The 25153-nt window shown below is 40.8% G+C and overlaps 1 protein-coding gene across 1 annotated transcript in view; it reads left to right on the top strand.

The window, feature by feature from the left end:
• Positions 1-25153, top strand: part of SH3GL2 (SH3 domain containing GRB2 like 2, endophilin A1) — a 195052-nt gene that overhangs the window by 94846 nt on the left and 75053 nt on the right. The gene's annotated exons all lie outside the window — the stretch shown is intronic.

The raw sequence follows: 25153 nt of genomic DNA, 5'->3' as shown, positions 1-25153 counted from the left end.
TTTCCTTGAACATGCCAAGGTTGTTGTAATTGACCCTTACATCGGCCATTTTCTCTGCCTGGAACTTTCCCGCCTGGATCTTCACATGTGCTGTGCATTTTATTCTGGTCTTTTGCCCCCAGTCAGAATGACTTTTCCTGACCATCCTACATAAAATTGTGTTTCCTGTAGTCTATAACCACAAAACCTGCATTCTTTTTCTTCATGGTCCTCAGCCTTTTCTAAAATTATTTATTCATTAAACTTTTACATCCACACCAGTAGAATTTAGGTGACATAATGTCAGGAATGCTGTTGTTAATGTTTACTTGGCACCTGTAGCAACTAGACCAGCTCTTGGTCCCTAGGTCAGCACTGTGGACAGGCCAAGTGAGTGAAAGAAGAATTCTCAAATTCTGCCGCCTATTTAACTTAGTGCATACTGCACATTCTCTGTGCCCCTCATAAAAACTATTCTGTGCTGTGCATTCTTGCTTTGTGTGTCAGACAGGGTTTCCCTTCCAGATGGCTACACTGCAGCCGTTATGTGTCTGTGATTTATCTCTGTACCCCACACAGTATCAGGCTCCTGTGTCTGACAGGAGAGTGCTGCTCAATAGCCATTTATGGAATAAATATTTGTGGCTGCTTTGCTTCTGTTGTGTAACTGCTTTCAACTTAGCCTAGTGGGATGCCTCAGGCACTGCATAAAAAGTTGGATACATCTGCTTTGCTTAGGGACTCCCCCAGCATTACCTCCCTGTCACCAGTCTGTACTTCTCTTTGTTCTGCTGTCTTGAATTTGACCCATTTGACTTTGGTCTTGGTTTCCATTCCATCATATGTCCTCTTTAGAATTGGAGGTATTACTCTTTTTTTTTTCCTTTTAACTAAGGCCCTAGCATAGAGACCCAATAGGATGCTATCTCATCTTGCCCGATAACTGTGGTTATAAGGCACCCAGCTCCTGTGGCCACCTAAAGCCCAATGCAGATGTTAGAACACCTGTCTAGGGAGGAATTTCAATATTGCAAACATATAATGTAGCTTGTATGAGGTAACCTTCCTAATGGGAGATTGACTCCTTGCATTTATTAAGAATGACAGGCAAAGTACCAGGTAGGTGAGTAAAATACAAAGACTTTGGAGAATGTATCATGCAAAAAAAATGGTCCGCATGCAGTGTGAATCATTACACCTACACCACGCCAGGGCATTTGTTCATGAAGCTTCACCCAGGGTCCTGTGTCCACCTAGTAGAGCTTTGCCTGAATGAACTGTAGGCAGAGTAATTAGATAGAAGTAAACAGACTTCTGTATTGCAGCCTCCCAAAATTTGCTCCAGGGAGGTGGCACATACTACACTTTTAAATCAGCTCCTCCTAAGAAGGAAAGGACATGTTTTGCAGAGTGGAGACTTTGCAGTAGTTCATAACCGGAGCCTTAGCTGACGCGTTACAGTTAATGACGCATCTGTCCCTGCAGGTACCACATGCCAGATTTTCTGCCATTTATATGTGTAGCATTTGTATTTTTGTTTTCACTTTACTCTGCCAACAAGTGACTAGTTCTTTTTTAGGTTTTCTGAGGAAATGTGACCAAATCACTAAGATTTCAGTGTATTTATCTTCTCTACTATGGGAGGAATTTCCCTGAGGAGCCTTATTCAAGAGTTCACAGTAACCTTAAACACTGATTTTTGTTATCTTAGGGCCCAGCAGTTTGGGAAATGGTTCCTAGGGTGATCCTTTGAACTAATACAGACCCTTTATTTAAAGTCACTCCTGTTTTAAGACTCTTTATATGACTGTTCAGTGTGAAGACTGGTTCAAAATAGTTCTTCAATTGTGAAAAGCTTGTTCAGTTTAACATAATGGCGTTATGCTTGAGGCCAGCCTTGGATGCTGTTCAGCTAATTCCTCTCCTAGATGATTTCTTGTTGGAATAGTTGCTTTTTTTTTTGTTTTAAACCAATTTACAGTCTTAGTTCTTAATTTCTCATGGTTTCAGGTTCTTCATACAAAGTATGGAGGTGGAAAATTTGAACTTCAAAAGACAGAACAGTTTTCCTCTCATAGTTTTAGCAAAGAATTAGAACTCGGTTTTCCTCTGTCACCTTTCTCATTTCTTGTATTCTCATTTAATTAATTACAAAACTGTTTCCTTCTGGCAACTTACGCTGAAATAGACCTAGAGCTTAAAGAGTCTATTTATAGTCCACCTTCTTTAAGACATCATTGAAAGCTATTAGGGTAGGCAAGTTAAAATAAGTTATTTCCTGTTCCCTGCCAGGCACCTGAAATATCAGCTTTTGAATTTTATTTTCTAGGATTTATGAATATCCACGACTTTAAAGTGCTGGTAGTCATTTGTATGTTAGCATGAATTGTTCAGATTTATTGTGTGCTCTGACTGAGCACTGCTATGGTGAAGTTCTGGTGGGGAGGACTACAAAAGAATTCCGTGGGGCTGTGGAATAATGCTTATGGACAAAGGTCTGCTAGACTGCTTTAGTGGACATCCTGAAGGTCCTACGAAGATTCAGTTATTCACTGAGCAGTTATGTCTTGAACACCTACTGTGTGTCAGATACTGTTCAGAATGCAGAGCATATGCAATAAAGAAAACAAAATCCCCAGGCCTCATGGAACAAATGCACTAGAGGAGGCAATTTTGAGAAGAAGCTAGTTCCAGGAAAATACCTTAAAATTCTATATGATGTGGCCTAAGATTCATGCCATTCCCCTTTCTCTCCATTCATCGTCTACCGTGATATTAATTGTTCGTACACACTCCCTTGAAGAGAGCTGTGAACCATATGCTCTTTGCCAGTGGATGGGGATTTCTTCACTTCTTTATTCCCTGTTCTAATTGTTGCTGTATAGCTTTTGGCCACAGTTTTGACCCAAAACTTCACTTTGAGACCTAAATTGCCCTTTTAATCCCTTCCTGACTATAAGTCCACTTGAATCTTATCTTGCCTATCAGAAAATAGTACAACCTTTATCAGTAAAACATTAGAAAGATGTGTTTTACTTACCTCTTAAAAATATTTTGGACAGATAATACAAAATCAGTTATTAATGCACTGCTTAGAAAAATATGAGGATTTAGTACATGTCTTGCTAACTTTGGGGGAGGGGGCGGTTAGTCTAACCATTAGTAGTCCCTGTACCAGTGGTTTTTGTTAGTTTACACCATTTTAAGCCTGTATTTTTCTTTATTTTGTTTGCATATGATTGCTACATGTAACACCAAAAGCACTTAGTTTATCGACTATATGAAACATGAATGGATTGTTAAAAATTTACAGGTAAACAGCTTCTTTCTCCATAATTTGCTCTTCTTGCTTTCAGACAAAAATCTATGGGGTTTGCAGTTACAGACGATTTTACATTAACATAGTTGGTGTTTTATTAAAAATAAACTTTTGCTATTTTAGTAACAATAACAGTCAAGATTTCTAAATAATAGTCAATATTTTTCTCATTCTTTAGATTGTTAGACTTTTTTCTGTACTATTTATCTTGTCAGCATTTGATTTTCACTTTAAAATTAATGATTTTAAATGTCTTTGACAGTTATTATAAAGTATTAACTCTTCCATATAAGCTGCTGTATATTCTTTGAGAGTATTCCTGAAGAGTTGTTTACTTTAGCCTTCAGAAGAAATAGCCGTTTGAAGTATCTATCAAAGTTACAAATACAGTCAACTTCTGAGAATTTATTTGTGAGGCATACTTATATGTGAAATAAGTTGTGCAAAGTTACATTTTTGAAATGGGAAAGTATTTGGAAGAGACCATAGATAGATGAATGGTGGTACATCCATAATGGAATACTGTGCAGGTGGTAAAAACAAAACAAAAAATGCTAAGGGAATTGCTATGTTTTGATGTGGAGGAAAGCAAAGTGCAGAACACTCGTATTTTGATAGCTCTTATGTAAGATGAGGGGATGGTGGATACTGACATTCTTAATTGCTTATTTTGCCTAAAGAAACCCTGGGAGGATATCCAAGAAACTGATAAATGCAACTGATTACAAATATTAGGTGGGGGAGAGATGACAGTTGAGACAGATGGATAGGAAACATTTTTCACTTTTTGTATTTTGTACATTTTTCCCTTTTACATGGACTTTTTTTCAAGAGCAGTTTTAGGTTCACAAAAACATTTAGCAGAAAGTATAGATAGTTCTCATGTGCCCCACAGCCCCGCACCCTCACAGCCTGCCCTCTACTAACATCTCCCACCAGAGTGGGACATTTGTTACAGTTGGTGAACCTACTACATTGACACATAATAATCACCCAAAGACCACAGTTTACGTTCACCCCTGGTGCTGTACATTCCGTGGGTTTAGACAAATGTGTAATGACCTGTATCTATAATTATGGTATCATACAGAGTATTTCCACTGCCCTGAAAATCCTCTGTGCTCTGTGTGTTCATCCCTCACAGCCACTGGTCTTCTTATTGTCTCCATAGTTTTGACTTGTCTAGAATGTCATATAGTTGGCGTAGCCTTTTCCAATTGGCTTCTGTCCCTTAGTAATATGCATTTAAGTTTCTTCCATGTCTTTTCATGGGTTGATAGCTCTATTCTTCTTAGCACTGAATAATAATATCCCATGGTCTGGATGCACCTACTGAAGGACATCTTGGTTGCTTCCAAGTTTGAGAAATTATGAGTAAAGCTGCTATAAGCATTCGAGTGCAGGTCTTTGGGTGGGCATGTTATCCTCTCCTTTGGGTAAAATACCAAGAAGTACAAATGCCGGATAGTGTGGTAAGAATATGGTTAGTATTGTAAGAAGTGGCCAAACTGTCAGCTAAAGTGGCTGTGCCATTTTGCATTTTCTGAAGAATGACATTCCTGTTGCTCTACACCCTTTCCAGCGTTTGGTGTTGTCAGGGTCCTGGATTTTGGCTGTTCTCATAAGTGTGTAGTGGTGCCTCCTCGTTGTTTGAATTTGCATTTCCCTGAGGACATGCATCAGGAACATCTTTTCATATGCTTATTTGGCATCTGTCTATTTTCTTTGGTGAGGTCTTTGACCCATTTTTTATGGGGCTGTTTGTTTTCTTACTGTCCATTTTAAGAGTTCCTTGTGTACTTTGAATAGCAGTCATTTGTCAATGTTTCTTTTGCAAATATTTTCTCCCGGTCTGTGGCTTGTCTTCTCATTTTCTTGACACTGTCTTTCACAAAGAAGAAAGCTTTCATTTTAATGAAGTCCAGCGTATCCGTTATTTCATTAATCTTGCCTTTGGTGTTGTGTCACCACCATACTAAAGTTCATCTAGATTTTCTCGATGTTATCTTCCTGGAGTTTTATAGTTTTGTGTTTTACATTCAGGTGTCTTATCCTTTTTGAGTTAATTTTTGTGAAGGGTGCAAAGTCTGTATCTAGATTTCTTTTGTGTGTGGATGTCCAGTTGTGTCATCATCATTTGTTGAAAGGACTATTTTTTTTCCTCCATTTCATTGTATTTGCTCCTTGGTCTAAGATAGTTACTATATTTATGTGGCTCTATTTCTACTCTCTAGGTGTTGCCAATGCTTCTGTGTGAAATGGGGACAGAGGTAATTGTGTTTATTTTGTTTCGAACAATGTGAGTGGTATAAAGGCTCTTCGAAGAAACAAACACAAATAATAAGAAAGATTTTTTTATTGCACAGTGTTGTACAAGAATCTTTCCACACACGTAGAAAAGGACAGCAGAATTGCCACCTGAAAACTTGTAATTTAAAACTGGACAGTATTATTTTGCCAGAATTCAATTGAAGTTGATAAGAACTTGATAAAACAAGCAATGAGTGGACTGCATCGAAAAATCATTGATGGGCCAAAACCCGTTTGGCTCAGTGGATAGAGCGTCGGTCTGCAGACTGGAAGGTCCCAGGTTCAATTCCGGTCAAGGGCATGTACATTGGTTGCGGGCACATCCCCCGGTGGGGGGTGTGCAGGAGGCAGCTGGTCGATGTCTCTCTCTCATCCATGTTTCTAGCTCTCTGTCCCTCTCCCTTCCTCTCTGTGAAAAATCAATAAAATATATTTTAAAAAATAATTGATGGGTGAGGGGGGGTCTTATTTTGCTCTCAGGATAGAAATTGAACAACAGTATATTTGGAATAATATTAACTACCTATATCTTGGTAGGAATTTTTATGGTAATTATTTAATTTCTGTTGATAGAAGAGTTTATTATTGCAGGTATAAAGAAAATTTAGGAAGCTTATTGATCTGAATTTATATGAAGTATATGCTAGATTTTATTTTACTACTTTCCTCTATTCCTACTATTTCTCAAAATTTTCATTGTAATTGCTTTTTTTGCTAGTTGGAAACTTGCATGTTATTCAGAAAGGAAAATTCCTGGTGAAGAAATTGGAGACCTAAGCAGATCTTAGAATGAGCTAAGAGTCTGTTGTTGACTGCCCTTTTTTTATGCTAATGAGAAAACATTAGTTCTTTTTCTCTGGGGGATTTCTCTGTTTATTCTAAGAGCAACTTTTTATTTTCTTGTACCATAATCCTGTTTTTGCTATATACTGGGCATAAGTCTCTACCAGCCTAAAATACTGGCTATCATTTAGCCTATAGAATTGAATTTACATTATAAAGTATCACTTTTTTTTCCTTTCTGTCAACTGAGGTAGTAGAGTTTAAGCCAGAAGAGGACAAAGCAAATATTTGAGGGGGTAAATATTATAAGTGTGTGATTTGTGGGAATGAAAATACCTACCTCTAGATAAAATGAGAGTACTCTTTCTAGGTTTCTGTGTGCAGTGAAATGGAGTGATGATTTCCCTAAGGTACTGCTCTGAGGTATTAAAGTAATTGGGTTAAATACCAAGATTCATACTTACAGAGCCTACTAAATTTTTTGCAAATAGGGGGTATGGACTGGACTAGTCTTTGTTTTAAATAAGGGTATAGGTTAGGGGAAGCAGCACTTCAGCGATATCTTTCACAGCAATCACGATGTTGAACTTTAAGAAAATATAATAAGAATGATAACATGCTGTAAAATGAATAAATAATTAGGAGAAAAATAGCTAGAGATCCCCAAAGGGGAAAGAGACCCTGCAAAGACTACAACAGGGAAAACAGAGAAAGAAAATAATTAGAAAGCGGAGAGTTAACAAGACATGTCACTGAAGTGTCCCCCGGGCTGTTTCTTATGGCGGTATTCAGTGGGTGAAAATTCCGCAGTGTTCAGTAGTATCTCTTAGCTCAACATCTACCGAGATTTTTTTTTTCCTCAAAATGTAGTGCAGTCCTTCTGCCTTCTTAGGATGAAGGCATGTGAGAAAGGATGGGAGAGGAACCCAGGGGCCCCATGAACTTGGTTCTGCTTACGACAGGGTAGACTAGATGCCTGAGGTGTCAGCAAATATTTTTCTGTCTAAAAGGTTAGAAACTTTCCCTAGCTCCTCTCCTCTGCACCCGTAAGGGGTAACTGGATCATTTTCACTGAGTCAGGAAGGTTTTGGTGTCACATAACCTCAGTGAAACTAATGCGGTGACTTGGGTCTCAGCGTCCGCCTGCAGATGGAAACTTTCTGTAGCCAGGAGGGGTCTGAACTCCCCAGGTGCTCGCCTGGCACCCTCTGCCCTTCTCCCTGAAAAGCCCTCTCTGTATTGGTGCCCCAGGGGTGGTGGTGGGTCGAATGGCAGTTACATAAGCACGGTCTCTCAGTCCCGTTGGCCTTTATGCGGAGAGCTGGGAGTGGATTTCTTCTTGGCAGAAATAAGCAAAGAGAAAGCAATTCAGGTTAAAAAAAAAAGGAAACCTGAAAAAGCAAACCTCAATGGCTCTGAAATAGGAGAATGGTGTTTTATCTGAAGGAATTGGTAGAGAGTATTGGGGTCATGGCTCAGATCGGACCCCAGTACGTAATAGAGGCCTTTCTGTGTTGATGTTGCATTTATAAAAGGCATCTTGACATTAGAAGGATAACACTAGAGCAGGCAGGCCTACTGGTTCTGGTCCGGGCTCGGTGGTCCCAGTTCAACATTCTGATACATGTCGCAGGACTCCTCCCTGCCTTTCCTCTCTCACACCTACAGGGAAGGCCGCTGCAGTCCCCAGTCCCTCCGCTTTATCCTTGTTCTAATTAAGGGCAGCGTGTGGGTTTGGGAGGCCCACGTTACTGAAATTACGGAGACACTTTTTTTGTTTTTTAACAGAGGACATCTTTTAAAGCTGGCTTTATAACTCAAAGAAGGATATTTTAACTACAAATTACTCTCACATTTGCATATTATAGTGATGATTTCACATTTGTGTTGGTGCCCTGAAACTAGCTGACTAAGAAGAAAACAGTTTTGTAAGCAAAACCAAAGAAAGTATGCTTACATGTATGTGGCAGGAAAGGGGTCACTTTACCGTGGGTGGGGGTGGGTCCTCCTCTGCTTTTTCTTTCTTTTAGTTCTTATCTCCCCGCCAAACCCCCGCTCCAACACACTCATCTTTTCTGTATATGTTAAAACAAAATTGACCTCCACACGCCCTCGCACAGTATCTCTGTGACCCTCTTACCTTCCTTCACATTCTTAACTTGTGCTCATTTTAGGGTGATTTTAAGACACTGGACACATAGAAGCCACGGTGTCTCTTACAGACACAACCGTTGATTTTTATAATCTTTATAATAAAGATGTAATATGCAAATGGTCATTACACCGTGAAGTGTAATGACCGACCACATAATGACCGGATCATGGATCAGCAGGAGGGTGGGGCAGCGAACTATAAGCAGGCAGTGGAGAGATACAGGAGTGGGCAGGGCAGCAAGCTATGAGAGTGGGGAGAAGGGGACGGGGGGGGTGGGGGGAGCTACAGGTGGGCGGGGCAGCGGGTGGAGAGCTACTGGAGGGCAGCAGCGAGCTACTGGCGAGCTACTGGTGCACGGATTCGTGTGCAGGGCTACTAGTGTGTGTATGTGTGTGTGTGTGTGTGTGTGTGTGTATATATATATATATATTCTGAGGGCAATGGACTAAGTTCACTGTTGGGGTGATGCCATCACAGGCTGATGGTTCCTCTTTTTCAGGGATCAGCTACCACGCACAGGTACAAGAGGGGCCACCTGGGATGTGGAAACTGGGATGTGCACACTCAGGGGTGGGCCGGTTACTGCAGACAGCGGTACAGACAGTGTGCTCCCCTCCATCTTCATAGCTGACTTTACACTCTCAGTCTGAGCTCATCCTCCAAGAATTTCCATATTGGAGGTTGCAGCCAGAGGGATCGCCAGTCCCAGCTCCTGTGTTCCTCACGTGAGTGGAGGAATTAAAAGCCGCTTTCAGTCATCTGGCATGAACAAGTCCCCTATTGGCAACTGCATAAGAAATCCCTTAGTGCATTATTTCTGTCAGTGACTTCATCCAGTGACTTCATCCTTGCCTCCCAAATAGGCTTTTAGACTACTGAGCTGGAGTGGACCAAGGAGCTTGTAAATATCCCGTCATCTTGTAGCTGCAGAAACTGCTGGGAGTGTCACTCAGGTCTCCTGACTACGTGGCCTGGCGGTTCTCCAACATTCTCCTTGGCTTTTCACTGGCTCCATTGCCAGGCTGTGGCTTGAAAGGAAGGAGGGACGCCAGGCTGGCCTTGGTTCTCCGGCCTTTGGAAATGGGCTGTGAGGAGTTGAAAGGCATATCCGCTCTCTGTGTCCTGTCTGTGTGCTTGTTACGCTTACTCACCCCTCATCTTGTCCAGTCGATGGTCGTGTAGGATTAGGTTGTCAGCTGTAAATAAAACGGACCAGGGACTCCCTAGAGGACCCGGGAAGAACTCGAAGATGAATATTGAATGTAGCTGGTGACATTTTAGAACCTTGTTTGATCCAGCCTCTGGATTGGCCCACACCGAACTGGAGTGGGATGGAAAGGCAGCCTCACCCCTGTGCTCTGTACCCCCTTTTACCTTTCATGCTGGACAGAGAAGCAAAGACCCTGTGGTCATTAACCCTTAAACTAGAACAGTTGATAACATTTAGAGGGTATCAAGGGGAAATTTATATGGGAAAAGTAGTGTAGATGTTGAAGAACCTTTATGGCTTATAGTTCTAGGAAAATAATAAAGAGAAGGCTCTCTCATGCTCACAGGTGTGTGTGTGTGTGTGTGTGTGTGTGTGTGAGAGAGAGAGAGAGAGAGAGAGAGAGAGAGAGAGAGAGAGAGAGAAGAGAAAAGGAAATACAATATTAAGCCAGATGGCTGAAATGATGCTGGGTAGGTCATTTAGGAAACTCTCTGGCTTTGTTTCCACATATGTGGAGGAGTTGGACGAAATTTTACTTTAAGCCCCTGTTCTGTATAGGTCACACACCTTGAAAGATGTTTTTGACCTTGAAGGGAAGTTAGATTTTTTTCTCATTTATTTTTTATTTTTTATTTTTCTCTAAAGGTATGGTATATGCAAGTTGTAAAAAATGTGTGTGTGTGTGTGTGTGTGTGTGTGTGTGTGTGTGTGTGTGTGAGTACAGAATGCCATGGGCGGAAAATGCCAAAATTTCCTGAGGTATTTCTATATATATATATATATATATATATATATCACCATGATTGATTCACTGTCGATCATTTGGTGAAAATATTAATTTCTGTGCAACCAGCATGAACTGTTTTATAACATGCAAGGTGAAGGAAACAACTGGTCACATCTGATATTTCTCCAAACGAAATTAAAACCAAGTGCAATACGCACTTGCCAGATTGACAGGAATTTCAAAAGTACCCTTTCCTATCTCCCCCACCCCCGTTTACACAGTCCAAAGAGGAGCTGCACAGGGATCAGCTTTCAAGCGGAAAGAGCCTCAGTATTTGTCTATCTCTTGCCGCTTGCCCTGCCCCTGAGCCTTCCCACCGTGCTGAACAAGGGCCCCAGGAGCGCTTTGCCTGTGTTATTGTGTTGCCTCCTGAGCATTAGCTCCCAGCAAAGTCTGTGTAGCTCTTTGAACGAGGGCAGCTCTGCCAGTTCAGTGTCTCATGCACATTTTTGTGTTCCATCCAGTTTCATTGATGACATGTGCCATTGTTTATTTAGCCAGTAATCTAATTATGAACATTTAGGTTGTTTTCATGATGAACCCCCTTTCAACCTTTTCTTTAGACTTAGTTCCCAAGAGACATGTTGCTGCGTCAAAAGATAGCCCTATTAAATTTGACCCAGATAGCAGTTTTGCATTCTAGAATAGATGCACCAATTTAAATTCCCAGCAAGAGTGCGTGAGAGTGCCCTGCACCGTCACACATGGGCTGTTGATCTCTGTGAAAGTGGACTGGCTATTCCAGGCTCTGAAGGGAACGTCTGGCCACACCCAGGCAAAATTATCTTCAGGGACTCCAGTTCCTCTGTGTGATCAGGATCCACCTGCTGTGATTTATTGTTTTTTTCTTGTTTTTTAAGATAAGTTTGTTTTGACATGGTTGTATCAACCCACTTGGATTTAGAGGATGGGTTATTTAGCTCATGTTTCTCTCACTATATTTGAAGAAGTGGTCAGATTTCTCTCAGCCTGCTGAGTATTTATGACCTTTTATTGTTGTTGTTTTTTACATACATACTAGAGGCCTGGTGCATGAAATTCGTGCAAGGGTGGGGTCCCTAGGCCTGACGGGTGATCAGGGCTGATCGGGGCCATTTCGATCAGGGCTGGGCCGATCACAGCCCAAAGGCTCCAGTGGGGTCGGGAGAGGAGACGACAATCACTGGGCTGGATGCGGAAGGAATGAATGCCAGACGCCGACGCTGGCACTGCCCTTGGCGCCCCGCCACCCAGTGGTTCCCCACCTCATCCCCTCCTCCTTCCCTTGCCGCCATGCTGCCACTGGGGCCTGCTGGCCGGGGGAAGGGACAGTGTGCGGGAGGTTGGCCGCCAACCCCGAGGTCCCCTGGGAAAGGGGCTGCATCTGCTGCCACCCATGGGAAGTTAGCCAGTAGGGGGAGGTTGGCTGTGGGAGCACAATGACCTCCAGGGGGCAGCTCCTGCATTGAGCATCTGCCCCTTGGTAGTCAGTGCACGTCATAGTGCTGGTTGTTTTGGTCATTCGGTTGCAATGGTCGCTTAGGCTTTTATATATATAGACTAGAGGCCCGATGCATGAAAATTTGTGCAAGAGTAGGCCTTCCTTCTCCGGCTGCCAGTACCGGCTTCCCTCCGGGATCTGGGCTTCCCTCCTCCAGCCGCTGACAGGCACTCGGGACCTGGGCTGGCTTCCCTCAGGCTGCCCGCAAGCACCTGGGACCTGGGCTGGCTTCCCTCCAGCCCTGGCTTCGTCAGGAAGGACATCCAGAATGATGTCCAGAAGACGTCCAGTCTAATTAGCATATTACCCTTTTATTATTATAGATTGTTATTATAGATGACTTACCCACTAGAATAAATTTAAATTCAGGAACTCCATATGAAAATTATTTAAAGCAGTATTCCCAAATATCACTTGTGTATCAAAAACTTAACAGAACTCTGAAGTTGTTGGAGTCCTCTGCCCTGGCTCCATTTTTCTGTGTTTTCTTGGTGGCTAGGTTAGGTCAGGTTGGCCAGTACTCATTTCTAAGTCTGTCTTTGTTGTTTTTCTGACGATACCGAGTTACTGGCTACCTTTTGTTCTTTAGCCAAATTCACTTGCTGTTCTAAATTTTTCATGTTTTCCCTTTCTTTTTGGAAAATTTTCTAGATTCTATGCTTTTGATTAATTCAAGGGGTCTCCTTAATATTATAGTGACCCATGTTGAAATCTTGTCAGCAATAAGACCATATGGTTTCCTACATGTTCTGCAAGCTAAAATAAACACTTATTCTGATATTTTAAATCAAACTCTGAGGACTTAAACATATGATCTAAAGATGCTGGGCAAATAGTTGTTAATGTTAGAACCATATCAAGCAGTGTGGCCGATGAACTCCTCCCGAAGTCCTACCGTCAGAGAGATGGAGCTTTTGGCTGTGTCTCATCGAGCTCATCGGGAGCGTGCCAGCCCTTGGCCATTCATTCATATCGGGCCTTGGTCCCTCATGAATAAAATGAGCTATAACCTTCCATCATTCCATAACCCCTCCCCCTGACATGGAGGCAGTGAGAGTGCAGTCACCAATCCAGCAAAGAAGACTCCCTCGGGCATCTGAATGAATACAGTCTATACTATACCCAGGAGAATCTCATACAGAATCTTCCCAGAGGGATTAGCCTAGAAAACTCGGGGGAAAAAATCTTGCTGCAAAACACGTAGAAATGCTGGATAAAATGTAACAATTACATGTTTCCATGAATAACAGAGCTAATCAAAAAGTCCAGGGAATATCAGGGACCAATAACGGAGAGAAACTGAAGAGCTGCACTGTCCTGGAAGAAGTGGCGGGGTGGGAGGGCGGGTGATAAGAACAGGGTTGAGTTTTATCTCTTCTTGAGGAGAAAAGTTGAAAGTGAGTCACCCTTTGTATAAACTCAGCAAACTCAAATAATAACCTTATAAATTGCACATGGACAAGTCCTGAGTGTGCACAGTAAAATAGCCAAATAGTGAAAAATATTTAAAGCTTAAAAACAAAATATTACCTAAAATATGACAGATTTAAGAACAAGCCCATGTGTATCCTAGGGCCGCTATAACAAATAATCACAAACTAGGTGGCTTAAAACAACAGAAATTTATTCTCTTGTTGTTCTGGAGACTAGAACCCAACAGGAAGGGGTCAGCAGTGCCACGGTCTCTGAGGGCCCTAGGGGAGCAGCTGTCCATGTTTCTCCTAGTTCTGCTTGTCCCAGTTGTGCCCCAATTAATTAATTATCTGTCTAGACTTAGTGGGACAAACACAGGTGACCAGAAGTCAGCAATAACGGCCTATCCCCTGGTACTTCAATGTCTAGACAGCTGAACAGAACTGGAACACATGAACACACAAGACAGAATTAGTATGCAATCACACAGGGTTTATTTACCTATTCCTAGTGGGTCCTAGGCTCCAGCAAAGGCCACCCGGCGATGCACATCGAAAGATGGACAACGAAGACGGAGACAGACAGGTGGCCGCAGTTGGTTCAGGCTCGCACCGCAGAGCAGTCAGTCAGGGGCTTGTCTCACGAAGAGACGTGGAGTCCTCCTCTATCAGGCAGGAGATGTCGACTGAAGAAGGTCCGGTGCTTATATGGCCGGTAGTAAACAACTTGTGTCCTTATCAGTGTGGGCCAGACGGTGTGCCTTATGCTAGGAGAAGGGCGTTTACACTTTAAGGGCTTAGGGCATCCACATCAAGATAGTGGGGTGTTCACCCATTTGGAAGTTACAGAGTATTGGGGTCTCCACACAACAAACATTTCACACAGTAATCATTTCACTCATTAAAGGGGTTTCCTTATGACTATAACGTTATAACACTGGTGCTGCTGGCAAACCTTGGTGTCCCTTGCTGTGTAGACACCTCGTTCCAATCTGTGCCTGTGTCATCACATGGCATTTATGGCGTTTCCCCTCTGTGTCTGTTTACTTGTCTGTTCTCTGCTTTATAAGAACACCAGCCATATTGGATTAAGGGCTCACTCTAATCCAGTATGACTGTATCTTATCTTGATGATATCTGCATCTGCAGTGGTGTACCAAGTAAAGGCAGATGGTTGGAAGGAAGGAAGGAAGGAAGGAAGGAAGGAAGGAAGGAAGGAAGGAAGGAAGGAAGGAAGGAAGAAAAGGCAGGGATTTGAACCTACCTTTTAGACAATATTGTCTTATTGTTAGACAATATTAAACTGACGGTTGAAAGCACTAAATGAAGCAAAGAATGGCTTTTTTTAAAAACGGGGAATGACTCATACATGTGTAAGGAATGAGAGTTCAAAAATCACAGTTCTGTAACCCCCAAGGAAAAAAATTGATTCTGATAAAGGCCATTAAACAATGTGATCAAACTGACCAGCAGTTGTTGTGGGACAACTGACATGGTCCGCCTCCTGATGTGATGCAATATGAAGCACATGTCATCTCCTAGACCTCGGAAGTCTTCGGAAAAATAGTCAACGTGAGTGTAAGAAAGCCTTTGCATCTAACGTTGAGATTTCAGGAAATACAGAGATAGGGAAACAAAGTAAATGGAAGCATCAGAAAACAATTGGACGAATCTAAAGTGTAGAACATTGTCCAAAACAATCGACCTGCTCTGTTTAAGAAAAAAAATCAGTGTCATGAAGGAAAAACAAGAAGGGTGGGAAGACATTTCAGAATTAAAGTACTTTGTGATGATGTAACGACCAAATATCATTTATATGCAGTATCATGATTATATTCTGGAAAGATGAATTTAAAAGATGTTTTGAGGACAATTAAGCAAATTAAATATGGATGAGATATTGGATGATGTTAGGAAATTGCTATTTTTTTTAAGTGTGGCATTGGTATGTGATTATTTGAGACAGCGTATTTATTGTTAGGAGATGCTTAGTGAAATATCAGGAGATGAAGTGTCATGAAGTCAATTTGCTTTCACCTGGTTAAGCAAATATATATACACACACGCATATATACACACATGTACACATAGACGTACATACACACAAATATGTGTATCATGTGTATGCACACAAATAAAGCAAATATGCAACATTGTTATTTTTTTAATTAAGTATATAAGATATAAAAGCATGTATGATAATATAAGATATATAAGTAAATGATAAGTAACCAAATATTGGAGGAGAAATCAAGTTGAGCTTATTTTAGATTTGCAATGATGGCTTAATATTTGGGAAGCTGCTACTACATTTTACCATAGTAGATTTAAGGATATATATATGTATATGTATATGTATATGTATATATATATATATATATATATATATATATATATATGTATATATATCAGTGATGGGCAACCTTTTGAGCTTGGTGTGTCAAACTTCGCCAAAAAACTGAGCATAACTCAAGTAATGTGTCACTTTGAGGAAAAAGCATTATTTCGCAAATGTTTCATCCTCAGGAGCAGCAAATGTTTCATCCTCGGCATGCGGCCGCCTCAGAATTGAACCTGGGACCTTTCAGTGCTGACACACATGTCATAGGTTCGCCATCACTGATTTTATATATATATATATATATATATATATATATATATATATATATATATATACACACACACACACACACACACACACACACACACACACATATATATATATCCATAAATGATAAAGGCATTTGGCACAATTCAATACTCATTCATTATAATAATTTTAAGATATATATGAATAGATTAATGCTTCTTTAATCTGCTTCAGTCCTGCAGACCAGAATCATGCCAAAACATTAAAAATTCCCATTTAAGTCAAGAACAACTATTGCTTAACCTTTTTCTAGAGGTACTTGTCACCCATACAGTTCAACAAAGAAAAAATAGTAGTATAGAAATGGGAAGAAACAGTAAAGTCACCACTATTATCAGATGATATGATTGTATATGTAGAAAACTTTATGGGATCAAATGAAACAAACATGACAAATAATAACTACTTTCACTTTAACATACAGAAATATTAGCTTGCAGAAATAGCTTACATGGATACAAACAACCACCAGTTGGAAGGTATTGTGGAAGACCTCATTTGCAGTCGCATTAATAAAAGATAAACTAAGAATACAATTTCTTATTTTAAAACTAAAACAAAAAACAACACAGCAATAACAACAACAAAAACACAAAGTAAAATTCTTCCTGGAAGAACATGTAAGAAATAGGAAAGCATACCATTTTTTTTGTTTGTTTCTTGGATGAGAAGACTCAGCATCATAAAGGCATCAATTTTACCTAAATTAAGCTATAAATGTAATGTGATACTTATAAAAAATAACTTTTTAAACAAAATAAGCTTAACATAAATTATATAGAGAAATAATCAAGGATAGCCAAGGAAGATATGAAGAAGGATCATGGGAAGAACTAGCCCTGACAGATAGTAAAACACACTTTAAAACCTTCAGTACTTAAAACAGTGTGTTACTGGTTCATGAAGAAACAGATCAGTGGACTAGAAAAATGAGTCCATAGACCCAATGCATATGGGAAGTTAATGTAAGATACAGATGACATTTACAATCAGGGAAGACAGGATAGTGCATCCAGTAAATATTATTGGGACAAATAAGTAGTCCTCTTTGAAAATGGTTGGACCCATCCCTCATATCTTATACCAGGACAAATTTTAAATGGAATAAAGATCTAAGTACTTATAAATAAAATCATAAAAACACTAGAGGAAGCCATGGAAGAATTTAAAAAATAATCTTGGTTTGGTGAAATCCTTTCTAATTATGACTTCATACCCAGAAGCTATACAAAAAAAAAAAAAAAAGAGAAAGAACTGACATATACACCTACATAAAAAGAAATCATGGTGCATGGCAAAAAACCCCATAAGCAAGGTCATTGAAAAATATAAACAAATGGAAAAGTAAGGAGAAAGCCAGTGAATCCTCAGTTGCTTATAATTTCAACCAGTAGCCACTCATGGCTGATTTGTTTGTTTTGAAGCTTATTTTTGCTGTCATAACATGTCATCCAAAATTATCTTTGTGTTCTTGGCCGGGTGGCTCAGTTGGTTGGAGTGCTGTCCTGTACACCAAAAGGTTGTGGATTTGATTCGGTCAGGGCACATACTTAGGTTGCAGGTTCATTTTCCTGTTGGTGTGCATTCGGGAGGCAATGGATCAATGTTTCTCACATCTATGTTTCTCTCTCCCTCTCCCTTTCCCTCTCTCCCCCTCCCTCACCCTCTCCTTCTCTTCCTTCATCTCTCTCTAAAATCAATAAAAGCATACCCTCAGGTAAGGATTAAATATATATATATATATATATATATATATATATATATATATATGCCTTTCTTTAAAACACATTAAAATCCTATTATCATAACTAAACTATTAATGATTCCTTAATATTCATGATCATTTTTAAGTCATAGGAAAATTAATCTTCTGGTAAATAATATCCATATAAATATATTTTAAAAGCACATTATATGACTTTAGAAATGTTGGAAAAATTAATTATAAAGAGACTGAATATGCTGCAAAAATTGCTATTAAATTAAATTAAATCAAATTGAGATACTTCCCGCTTGCAGTGTTCGTTCCAAATGCTCTGAATCAGCCTTGCTGTCAGCTGGGTATGCCCCTCGATTATCCTTTTGTTAATCCTGGATCTTGCTCTGACCTGATTGAAGCTCATTGCTTTACCCACCCTTAGACATCGATTAGGGCTGTCACAGATGACAGCCCAGCAGTCTCTCCTAGATTTCCCTAGGTGTATACATCAGATATAGACAGGAACCTCAAGCTCTTGAAAGAAGATTTAATGCAGATGAAATGTGTAGGCACCTCCAGAATTTGCAGCCCTTCACCAAATGAAAATCAGCTACAGTCTATGGGAAGGGAAATATTTTACGGATTTTGTGGTTCAAGGAAAAGAAACAAAGAAAATACTTTTTTAACAGGTAGACTTGGTGAACCTCTTTTCATGAAGATATTTAAAATGCTTGTGAGACCAAATAATTGTGAGATTGATTAAGGTCAAATTTCGATGTCATAATCATAAATTTGACTTTCAAAATGAGAGTGACTGTTTAGAACCGTAGTCGGCAAACTGGCTCACGAGCCACATGCGGCTCTTTGGCCCCTTGAGTGTGGCTCTTCCACAAAATACCACGGCCTGGGCGAGTCTATTTTGAAGAAGTGGCATTAGAAGTTTAAGTTTAAAAAATTTGGCTCTCAAAAGAAATTCCAATCGTTGTACTGTTGATATTTGGCTCTTGACTAATGAGTTTGCCGACGACTGGTTTAGAATAACATGTGTCAGTTACCTCCACTTTTTTAAAAATCATGAATAATTTAATGAAAAAGTTTTTCTGAGACTTAGAGCTAAAGACAGATCAAAGCAATAGATTTCAGATTTTAAGTAAAATTTAGAATTATACTGTTTGAGAGTTTATCTCTTTTTTTTCTGGGGACTTGCTCAGGAGGGCCTGCATCTCAGGTCTCCTGGTCCCCAGTCCTGTGTCCTTTCCATGGGACCACACTTTTCATACCTTTAACCCAGTGTTCTCTGTTCTCTCCGAATGGGGTGAAGTTTCCACGAGGGCATGGTAGACATGAATGCATTTTGATGCTCTCCTTTAAGCTTCTCCTCACTGCTTGTGATCCCAGCACCTTTTCATGAACTCTTATCCTCTGACCTGCACCAGCCCTTGGTTCTGCCAGATGCAGCAGAAGCCGAAATCCCCAGTTCACTTGGTTGTCCTTTTATCTTTTCTCACCCAGGCAAACGTGTATGGTCATTTATCCATCACAAAAATGAGTGAATGCAGTGCATTTAATCTTTCCTGTGTTCGATTATAGGGTCCACACTGCTTATGTCTTCATTCTAGTTTCTTTTGTGTGAATGGGAAGTTTCATTTGTGAAGGAAGATTTGCATCCTATTCTCCCCTTCCAGCTTCAGCTATCTCAGAGGTGGCCAGCTCAGGTCCTTGAATCTTTCTTGTTTGTCCCTTCCTTCCTGATGTATAAGGCTAATCTCGAACCATTAAAATGCATAATGACATAAATAGAATCCTGCTTTCTACATAGGAGAGCCTTGATTAAGAGCCAGAGAAGGCAGGGAAAGATGCTGGAGGTAGAGTTTTGCCTCAACAAAACAGAAGGTGTTGAAAGGAAATGCAAACAGTGTGCTTTGGTAAGAGAATGGTAGCATCTGAGGGTAAATAGGGATTTCAGGCAGCATCTGTGTATAACCACTCGACAGATACAGCGCCTGCACTGCTAACCAGGGGTCAGCCCACCCCTGCTTGACCAGCCCTACAGACCAGCCATTTATGAGCTGCTGGAGGGACAGAAAGCACCTCAGCTTTTGAACCTGGTGATTCCTGCATTCTGACTGCACCACCTGTGCTTTGTTACTTGGGGCAAGACTCTTAACTCTTTTCTTTTCGTAATATCATCGGGCTGTTGTGAGAATTAAATGAGATAAGAGTAACTATTATTCGCATAACTCAGAACTCGGAAGCTGGTGCTGAGTCTACCTTTTAGGGCTACATAGAACAGGTTTGTAATGTCTATAGAGGTCTCCCAGGGACATTTAATCTCAGATCTCAACTCTTTTTCTAGGGCTGTTTGTTGTCCTTTGTGAATTTGAAATCTGTGTAATCTAGACAAAACAGGGGTAAGTCAGCTGGAGGCACCTTAATTGCGTTTTCTGTGATCTGCCTATATTTTACTATATTACACTGAGTTTATTTCATACAGTCTCATTTGTTAATTTGGTGTGTTTATGAACAGGCTCAAATTAAATTTAAATGTTTTATTTTAATCATCAACTGATGTGAAAAATTCTTTACTTTCTGGATGAATCTATGCATGCATTTCAGGAGAGGAGAGTTATCATTGACATCAAATATTTAACTTTACAGCATTTAGATTTTCCTCCTAAATCCTGCCTCTGAGATAAAAATCAAATCCTGTCCCAACACAAGCAGGCAATAAAATAACCCCATGGCATATAGTGTCTCTCTCACACTCATCACATGTATTCACCCTTCACATTTGGCTCCCCCTACCCCCACCAGTACAAGGTGAGGGCTTGTCTTGTCCAGATACTGCCTACAAATCCCTCTTTACCATGAGGTCCGCATGACAGTTGGCCCTTGGACAACACAGTTTTGAACCGTGCAGGTCCACTAATTTATTCGTGGCCTTCTACCAATAAATACCTGTACTGTTTTCTATCACGGTTGGGAGTCCGCAGATGCGGAGGGCCAACTGTATGCCTTGATCTATTCCATTTTATGTAGGAGACTTGAGCATCCATGGATATTAGTACCACTGGGGATCATGGATTCTTTAATCCCCCATGGATACTGAGGGACTTCAGTTTGGGGGAGTCACAGCTACATCTGGATTTTCAATTGCATGGGAAGTTGGTGCCCCTAACCCCCATGTTGTTCAAGGGTCAATTGTATATTAAATAGAGTGTATGGAGATAATTCAGCCAATCTTTATCTCCGGGCATCTCCATTATGAATGTTGTGTGGATTCGTGCTGCCCTTAGGGGCCTCTGAGATGGGTAGGGAATGGCCTGGATTCTGGACTATTGTCCTCTTACTTCTCCTCATGGTCACTCTGCTCTCCCCAGGTGCTGTACCTACCTCTTGGCATTCTTATCACCCACTCTATTTCTTCTTTTTTTCTGCTGCTTCTACAATTTCACTTGTTCTTGAGTTTGATTTTCATACTCAGTGGTGCTGGATTTGGCTTCATGCATTTTATTTTTTGAATTTGACTATTCTTGACCCTGTTTCATGTCAGATATTTCTAGAGAAACTCTATCCTGAGTCATTCGGCAGTTCTAGACTAGAACAATTCCAGTTTGAAAAATATTCTAACTTGGGTTTTTAAACATGTAAAATTGGAGTATAGAACCATTTGATCTTGAACTTTATTAGAACATTTTCCACAAGTATGTAGTTAGCAAGTGTATATTACATTCTCCTTATAAATTACATGTTCTTTAACGATGAGCTCATGGTGAGGTCTCTCTGGTAGCTCTGGCAGACCCCTTTACTTACCCTCATGTAGTTCAGGCAACGAATGCCCTTTGTTGTGCTTCAAATCTGCGAGGGAGATCCACTTCTGAGATCAGTTTTAGAAGTGCTATTAAAAGGCCGTCTGCATGGCCCCATTTAAGAAATTAGGCCATGCAAAGCCAGCCTGATTACACGATTCAGGTTTAAGGAAATTTGAAGTGTATTTGAAGTTCTTGGTTACCATAGATCTTAGATTTTTCTAGAACTAAAACACTGAAATTTGGCCTTTTAAAGGTTTATGTAAGAACAATTCCACTTCCAGCACCAGGATATTTTCTTTCATTCTGAGCCCTCAGTGACCAGACTATAATTTTCTCCATGTGCAGAAATTGATTCTGTAGCCTTGATACACTTTTTGTTTATCAGTTTATTTCCTGCTGTTGTGATTCTTCCTCCTAGCAAAACATTGTATTTGTTTCTGGTGTAGGTGAAGTGTTTCTGATCTCTCTGCTCCTGGCTGTGCGGGTTGCAGTGATTCCCAGGGCTTGCTCATTCAGGGCAAAAATGCTTTCGGCCTGGAAGAAGCGTGTTTTGTCTACTTGCATCTTACCTGCAAGAGGAGGTCATGCCCTACAGTTACTGGGTCTGGACCGAGGGCATGGCTCCCCTTTAGTGGCAGCCTATGGGCAGAAAGCCCGGTAGTGTGCTCTGTGACAATTTTTTTTTTTTTTTTCCTGCAGCAGCACCATCTGGAAAGTCAGAATCTTTTTGGAAAACACATTTCCCGTTACCAGGAAAGATTGACGAAGTTAACAAAAACCCAGCAGTCATCTAGTGTGCACAGTTAGAAACTGCCATTTATTTTAGTTTAAATTGTTGCTTCAAGAAAGCCATTCTCCATAATCTTTCATCAGGTTTAGCTGCATGCTAAAGTACTCGTCTAATATATTATTATTAGACAGTGGTTATTATTAATATTCAATGATTACTTCTGGTATGAATATGAAACAGAAGCTTATTAAACCTTTAATCAAGAAGTCATATAGCACATTCCTAGTCCCAGATGCAAGAACATGGTTCTTGTGTGGTGTGTTCATAAAATCAAAGGCCCTGTCCATGCACAGATGGGTGCCACTCATTGGCCTCTTTCTAGTGTAGGCTGTGTATAATTGGCCTCTCTCCCTCTCCTGTGTTAGGCAGGGCCTCCGGACTGCATGGTCAGGAGCTTAACACTGAAAATGGACACTAGCATTTGAATGACTATACATTACATGTAAAGAAAAGAGGTTTTCTCATTACGTACATACATACATAATCTGTGCATTATACACTCATATGTTTAACCTATATTCTGTCTCCTCTGTTACTTTGCTTATTTCATAGGAGGGCAATGTTTTTTATTCTTTGGACACCTGAGCTGATGTTCACTCATTTAACAAATATATATCAAGTTTCTACTGTGTACTATGTATTGGAGATATAAAGAGAAATAAAAACAAGAATCTTATTATCAAGTAGCTTATAGTACCATGAAGGAGATAGAAAAAGAAGCCATTAAGACAGTGAGGGAAGTGCTATTAGAGGCACTGTATGTACTAGGTGCTTTGGGACCTTCGAGGAGGGTGTGAAGTGCTTGGAAACAGGGGCACTTGAGGTGGGATGAAATTGTCTGGGAAGGACCTGCTATGTTAAGAGGGAAACAGAGGGAGGAAGGGAAAGAGCAGGAGGTGGTATTGTTCCATTTATCTATACATTCATTGGTTGATTCTTGTATGTGCCCTGACCAAGGATCAAACCCACAACATTGGAGTATCAGGATGACACTCTAACCAACATAGCTACCTGGCTGGGACTAGTGTCCTTATGTTTAAAGCGTGTTTCTTACAAGCAGATATTGTTGTGTTTTAGAACACTTACATTTAATGTGTTCATTGATATCTTAAGGTTTAAATCTGTCTTGCTGTTTGCTTTCTATTTGTTCCATCTGTTCTTCTCTTTTCCTCTGTGTTTCACATCCCCCCCTACTTTTCTTGGGGGTCACTCAGCACAGCCTGCACCCTCTCCAATCCAGGACCCCTTGGGGGATGTCCAACTGCCAGTTTAGGCATGATCCTGGCAATCAGACATCCCTCTCACAATCCGGGACTGCTGCCTACTAATCACTCACCTGCCTGCCTGCCTAATCGCCCCTAACCACTCTGCCTGCCTGCCTGATCGCCCCTAACTGCTCCCCTGCCAGCCTGATCACCCCTAACCACCTCTGCCTCGGCCCCCGCCACTGTGGCTTTGTCCAGAAGATGTCTGGTCGACCTGGCCTAATTTGCATATTATTCTTTTATTAGTATAGATTAGTCAGCTCAGACAGCCATAACAAAATATCATAAATTTGTGTGGCTTAAACCACAGAAATGTATTTTTCTCACAGTTCTGGAGGCTGGAATTTGGGGTTCGGGTACCAGTATAGCATCGTCCCATACACCAGAAAGTGGTAGATCGATTGCCAGTCAGGGCACATGCCCAGGTTGCAGATTCACGTATACATATGCATCATATGGTTGGTTGGTTTCAGGCAGGAGGAGAAGTCAGTCCTCCTTACTCCACCTTGCCCTGGAACTGAAGCCTGGTGGAATGCTTTTTGAATTGTCAGAACCTGTTAGCTCAATGTCTTTCAGAGGCATCCACGTGGTCTAGTGGGAATGCTGATATAAGGCTGTGTTGCATCTTCTTCCTACCAGTTACCAGCTGTGTAAGCCATCTCAAGGGACAGGCTCATGGAGTCTTCTGCTGGGGAAACTTTATAGGTTATGTGGTCATTTCTCCAACGGGTGACCCCAACTCTCTCTGAGTCACTTTTCCCCCTACTTTCACACATGGGGCAGATTTCCTTTTTAAAGAACACATTTCCTATTCTAGATGTTTCTCATGGTTTGAATCTTTTTTTCCTATATGAGCAGCTAAAATCTGTCTTTCTCTAACTCCCATCTAGCCCCGCTCATATTTCAGAGCTGCTTGCTTCCTTCCTTCCCAAGTCATCTCTCCAGGAGAAGCATCTTCTCATCTCTCTGCACCTCAGTTGTCTTGTCCGTAGGATGTGGCCTTTTTGGAAAAGCTGCCTGTGTCTCTGCGTGCCTTGTTGAATGCCAGATGCAGAAGAGAAAATGCTGTCTCTGCCTCCCAGAAACTCATTGGGGAAGAGATGGCAACTGATGCAGCGGGGAGGTAAAAAGGCCGAGTAATAGAAGTGTGCCAAGTGAGCTGGCCTTTCACAGGCTTTTAGAAAAGATCAGATTAATTAAGGTCTCCAAAGTGAAGCTTATACACTGAAAAGGACTGCTAATAAGTGTGTTTGGTATGATGATTAGCAGTAGTCAAAGATGTATCAGCAGCTGACCTGTCCCCATTCGTTTTCCTGAGGCCTGTTATGCCTCTGACCTTTTCCGTTTCAGATTCTGAGTGACATCTTTGGGTTCCACACAATGAATGAGTTTTGATAAGGGATGGTGCCCATGGGAGGGTGGAAGCATACCAATAAGTTACTTTTTTCAAATGCAGATTATTTGGACTCAGCTCTTGTAAAGACACCTTGAACTTCATGAAC

The sequence above is a fragment of the Eptesicus fuscus genome, chromosome 15, assembly GCF_027574615.1.
Source record: "Eptesicus fuscus isolate TK198812 chromosome 15, DD_ASM_mEF_20220401, whole genome shotgun sequence".
Classification (NCBI taxonomy): Eukaryota; Metazoa; Chordata; class Mammalia; order Chiroptera; family Vespertilionidae; genus Eptesicus; species Eptesicus fuscus.
The sequence above is the reverse complement of the archived record's forward strand: the minus strand, read 5'-3'. Positions and strand labels throughout refer to the sequence as shown.